A 6,089-nucleotide genomic window follows, 5' to 3' on the forward strand; every position below is an offset into this window, starting at 1 on the left:
TTCATACTCAAGCATCTTCTTACTTAGGTAGTAGATGGTGTTTTCCTTGCCTTCTACTTCTTGTGCGAGCATATCTCCCATTGTTTCTTTAATAACTTTGAGGTATAGGCAAAGATGAATTTCTGGGAGTGCAGGTGCTAATACAAGAGGATTAGTGAGGTAGTCTTTGATCTTATCAAAGGCTTTTTGACATTCTTTATCCCATATTAATGGCACATTCTTTTTGAGCTTCTTAAATATTGGTTCACATATCGTGGTAAGTTTGGATATGAACCTACTTATGTATTTGCAACCGGCCAATGAATCCTCGAATTTGTTTCTCAATCTTGGGCGGTGGCATTGACATGATTGCCTTGATCTTGGTTGGATCTATTTCTATTCCTCTAGAGCTAATAACATAGCCTAAGAGTTTTCCTAAGGTGACTTCAGAAGCACACTTCGCTGGGTTTAGCCTCATGTTGTATTTTCTTAATCTTTTAAAGAACCTTCTCAAGGCTATTTGATGTTCGGGACGATCTTTCAATATTATAATCATATCGTTCACACATAATTCAACCTTTTTATGCATCATGTCATGGATCAAGGCAGTCACTGCTCTTTGGTAAGTGGCACCCGCATATAATTTTTTAACCCAAATGACATCATTGTGTAATATTAAGTGCCCTAAGGTGTTATAAAGGTGGTATTTTCCATGTCTTCTTCGACCACGACGGTTATAACCTGCGTACCCATCCATGAATGAGAGAAGTGCATGATTAGCTGTATTATCTACCAGAATATCGATGTGTGGTAAAGGGAAATCTTCCTTTAGACTTGGCTTATTTAGATCTCTGTAGTCGACACACATTCTTACCCTACCATCTTTCTTAGGAACTGGTACCACGTTAGCAACCCATTCAAGGTATTTGGATACTTTGATAAAACCTGCAGTTATTTGTTTTTGAACCTCTTCTTTTATTTTAAGAGCTAAATCGGGTTTCAATCAACGTAACTTTTGTTTTACAGGTTTCATTCCTAAAATTAATGGTATAGTATGTTGAGAAATTTCTCTATTTATTCATGGCATATCTTCATATGACCAGACAAAAACATCGATATATTCTTTTAATAGATCAATTAAATAGATTCTTTCTTCTTTATTAAGAGTTAAACCAATCTTAACTTCTCTTTTAATAGTTAGATCTTTTGAGATACTAACTATTTTGGTATCCACTACTACAAAAAGTAGCAAAGAGACCCGTTGAAATATCCTTTACAAACCACCTATCAACGGGTCTCTATCTAAGGGGTATAAACAGATTGCCTCTATGGGTGGGGTCTCTTTTTAAAAGAGAAAAGACCCGTTATGCAAAACGCCAGGTTTGTTATATTACCTCTTTTAGAATAAATTAATAAGGATAAGAGACCCATTGTAAAAGAAATAGGGTATGTTTGATGGATAAAACATACCCGTTACAAGAGAAATAAGGTCCTTTTGAAAAATTAAATTCAGACCGTATATGAAAGATATGGGGTCTCTTTGATTTTTTTTTATTTATTCAATTCATTAACCTGAAAAATCTGTTCTTAACCTAACAGGTCTGTTAGCAAACCTTTATGTTTTTTTTTCAAATCATTAAAATATCTAAATTGTTTTTTTTCCCAGCAATTTTTTCAATAATTACCTGGTAATTTCCTTGTAAAACTAACCTGCATAATATGTAATTCAATAAAATTTCTTGACAAATAAATTTTTAAACCTACTTCATATATAATTCAATCAATTCCATTACAAAAAACTCATCCATAAAATTTTGTGCCACCCACAATTACACCATTACACAAAAAAAATCTAACCCTTAGCTTTCTCCCATTCTACCATGTACACCATAAATTCATTAAAAAAAAAAAAAAAACCATGACACTATAAATCAACCATTGTTTCCAAAAACATCAGCACAACATATGTTCCAAAAGTGTGTGTTGTGAACCAAAACGAAACAATTACCATACTACCATCTTTTGATTTCAACTTCAACGTTTCCAAGACCTAAAGGTGTTGCCATATATGAGCAGCGCAGTCAAATGTTGGCTACTAACTGCTCCTGAGAGCTTGACTTGCATAGAATATTTTTACAAAAAGGCATAAATTAAATGAAAAATAGGGTTTTTCACATTACAAAATGAAATCCATAGCAATTAGCAGTAAAAATATATATATAACCAAAAGGCACAGTATGCAAAAGACCTCAGGAATAGGCTAACATACAATAACAAATCAGCATTATAGTTAGGAAGTATTGCTGAGAAATCAAAAGACCCATCATCAACTCAGTTACTTTTACAAATAAAATAAGATAAAAAATGATTTTAAAAAAGTATTGATTACCTTTCCTCCTATGACTTCTTCATTAGCTTAAATTAGTTGCTTAAGAAAATATTAAACCCAAATATCTCGTATCTCATCAATTTGTTCTGATGAATAAGCTTCTTGAGTAAAGAACTGCAACGTAAATAGAAAAAGTAAAGCTCATAACTGAATTTGAAAACTGAATTTTTCTACTTCAGTGTAAAATCTCAGTTGAAAATTGAGTATGTGAACCAAAGGTCATAACTGAATTTAAGAACCAAAACAAAATTGAATCTCAAAACTTATTTTCAGTTCCAAATTTTAGAACTAAATTCAGAACTGAATTTAGATCTAAATTTCGAGACTGATTTCAGGTAAGGGCAAGGCAGGGAAAGGGGTGTGCAGGGTTGGGGAGTGTGCGTAGGGGGTGAGGGTGCAACACATTATTAACCTTAAGGTCAGCTATTTGAGAGATTTAAAGCCTCAACCTATTATTATACCCCATTAGTGTAATAAACCGAACCAGACCGCCTATTTTACACACATATCACAGACGAAAGCAGCAGCAACAGGAGGTACAAACACCCCTTGCAACCCACAAGACACACAACAGCAACAACTATGATGGACTCGGGTCAACCGACTATATCAATTACAATATGCCGTTTTCTTCCTATTTTCTTGTAGTTGAGAATCATTCAGAGGCTCCATCATCAAGCTTTCCTTCTTAAATTATGCAAAATAATTACATTATTGTTGAGTGCAAACCGAGTACATAACAACTTGCTGCCTTATTTGCTCTAGTTTCATTGTATTCTCCCTATTTCGTGAGTCTTGGTGTAAGTGGGGGTTGATTCTCTCACACAAGGCTACAGCTGCTGCCCTGCCAAGGCAAGGCGGCAGCCGTTGCCCTGCCAAGGCAAGGCAACAGCCGCTGTGCAATGCACCAACACCGTCCACCAGTCACTATCGTGTACAAAAGAAGACAAAAGACAACAGCAGCAGACAACCACCCTACTACCAACACAGCAGCAGTAGAACACCCTCCCACTACCAACATAAGCTCATAACTGAATTTGAAAATTGAATTTTTCTACTACAATGTCAAATCTCAGCTGAAAATGGAATATGTGAACCAAAGCTCATAACTGAATTTCAGAAACAAACCAAATTGAATTTCAGAACTTATTTTCAGAATTTCAAAACTAATTCACATACAGTAAAAATTCAATTTTGAATCACCTCTAACCTTCCTGTATGCGGAAATAAAACCTTTGGCTATAGTTTTTCTTGTTGCCGATACACTGCAATGGATCGAGTGGATCCATCTCCAACAATCCGAGTCTATACAAGAAGGAGAAAGAGGCAAAACAAGGAAAACAACAAGAAACAACAATCAAATTTGGACAGCAGCAAGTAAAGACAAAATCAATTAATTCTCCACTAAGGAGTGTGGCAAAGGAATGTTGTGAGGGCACACTGCCAGTACATGACAGCTCCTAATTCCTAGGTCACATGAGAAGAGAGGATGCTTGATATTTGAGGGAAGGGGGGAAAGAAAATGTTATGCATGTTTTTTGTTATCTCAATAGACTAGTAGTAGTAATAGAAGTGAGCTCCAAGACTCCATTTTTATGTTACAGTAGCTGTAGTAGTAGATTGTAACCGTTGCCTTAATCTTCCTTCTTTAATAAAAAAATCTCCAAGCTTCCCCTGGCTATTCTGGTTGTTCCTCTGTTGGTTGTTTATCATAGTTGTTGTCATTTACTTGAGTGGCTAGTCTATTGCATACGCCCTGTAGGCTGTAGATGCTTGTGCAATAGGCTCTAGTTTAGATTTATGATGAAGAAATTACATGAACATGTTTTGATATTGACATTCTCTTATGTCATGTTTGGATTTCTTAACCTGAGTGGATAGTTACATTCATGATGCTCAGGGCGCCTATTGGACAAGGATATGGTTTGACAGAGACTTGGGCTGGTGCAACTTTCTCTAATTGGGATGACACTACTATAGAAGGCGAAAACTTAATTTGCAACTCTGAGCATAAGCAGAATGAAAATCTAGTCTTTTGACTGTTCTCGAATGACCTTTAAACCTTAATGCAGACACTTACAATAGGACATCAGTACATTATACTTGGACACATGACACTGAAATTTGACACAGACTAATTTTTTCAGAGCTTAGCTTCCTCGTGTTGGTTCTAATGCACAAGTAAACCCACTCATGAAAGACCATCATACATCTAAAGCTATATTGTAAGCCACTTGACATATAACAGCACATAAACAAATCAAACCACAACATTAAAAAAAAGGGTGAAAACCAGAAAGTAACCAAAAAAATTACAATGACAAAATGTCCAATCTAAGCTCAACTACACCCGTCCCCAAAGTGCATCATACCCCTGGGTTGGCAACATTGCAATTTCAGTTTAACAAGCTTTAGCATCAAAACACAACATTGCAAGTTTTGCAACAACACAGGGAAATTAAATCAAAATTCACCAATGTCTTGGTACTAAAATACATGACAGAGATTTATGCCTAATCAAGGCTCAACTAAACTTATTCTTCCAGGGTTAAGTACACCTTTAACCTATATTATATACATTGCAATCTTAAATTTATAAACAAACTTTTATGCACACTCTACCATTTCTAGCTTCTTTCCATTATCCCCAGGAACTATAGCCTATTTTGGAATGGATTATGGATATAAACACCCCCAAACCGCTCAAGAATCTTCCAACTCGAGTTCGCAACTAGGTAGCCATTGTAATGTCTTAACAAATCCCACAATGATATATAATAACCAAACTTAGCTCAAACTAACACACATTGCTTCCTTGCCAAGGCAAGGCTGCAGCTGCTGCCCTGCTAAGGCAAGGCTGCAGCTGCCCTGCCAAGGCTGGTGCTTAATATTTCAAATGAAAATATTTAAAATCAGGATTGAGATTGCCGACATTCAAAATCTCAATGACCTAAAAGCGGTATGCATCAATTAAGCAAAAATTCTAACCTTTAACTTTGCGGTGAATGAAAGTTGGGGTACGGTGGAGCCATGGAGGTGGGAAATCCGAATATACGTGGAGGAGCTGCTCGTTCTTTGCTCATGCGAAATCCGATTATACGATGACGGCTGTCCACTATACTGGCCGCAGCTAACAAAAACAAGTTCGGGACTTTGGAATTTTGGAGATGAAATCCAACAGAGGAATTGAAATTGCAACAATATAAAATTGAAGAGGGTTAATTGAAGAAAGGGTTTATTTTGGGAGGGAAATGGAAAATAAGAGGCAGCATGCAAAACAGAAAAATGGAACTCGATAAAAATTGATCGCACTCATTTTTTTAACTCATTTTTTTTAATTTATATGTATGAGACCCGTTGTACCTAACAACATGTTTCTTACCTAAGAGATCCATTGTACTACGGGTCTTTTATATTAATTCTTATTTAAAACCGCAAAATATAATGTTGGCGCCTACTTTTATAGACTCGTTACGTATAATGTAGGGTCTTTTATATAAAATAGACCCGTTAAATTGTACAACGGGTCTCTTAAAAGGGGTCCCTTTGCCACTTTTTGTAGTAGTGATCCTCAATTATCGGTGATTTATTTTCAAGTGTTTCCACTGCTTTAATTATTTCTTTGTCATTTTTGTTGTTAGCAAAGTAATTCTCGTTATCTTGGGTAAGAGAGTGACACGAGGAGTAAGCGAAAGAAGACATATTATTGAATTCTGAAACC

At 35.9% G+C, this 6,089-nt stretch overlaps 1 long non-coding RNA gene across 1 annotated transcript; it reads right to left on the bottom strand.

Moving 5' to 3' along the window:
- Positions 1-371: 371 nt before the first annotated feature.
- On the bottom strand, positions 372-5,833 carry LOC110702634. The gene is made up of 3 exons (XR_002507513.1): positions 5,357-5,833; positions 3,579-3,673; positions 372-2,482 (listed from the first exon to the last, which is right to left on the bottom strand). It is a non-coding gene; the product is annotated as an uncharacterized LOC110702634 (long non-coding RNA).
- Positions 5,834-6,089: the final 256 nt, after the last annotated feature.

The sequence above is a fragment of the Chenopodium quinoa genome, unplaced genomic scaffold (assembly GCF_001683475.1).
Source record: "Chenopodium quinoa cultivar QQ74 unplaced genomic scaffold, ASM168347v1, whole genome shotgun sequence".
NCBI lineage: Eukaryota > Viridiplantae > Streptophyta > Magnoliopsida > Caryophyllales > Amaranthaceae > Chenopodium > Chenopodium quinoa.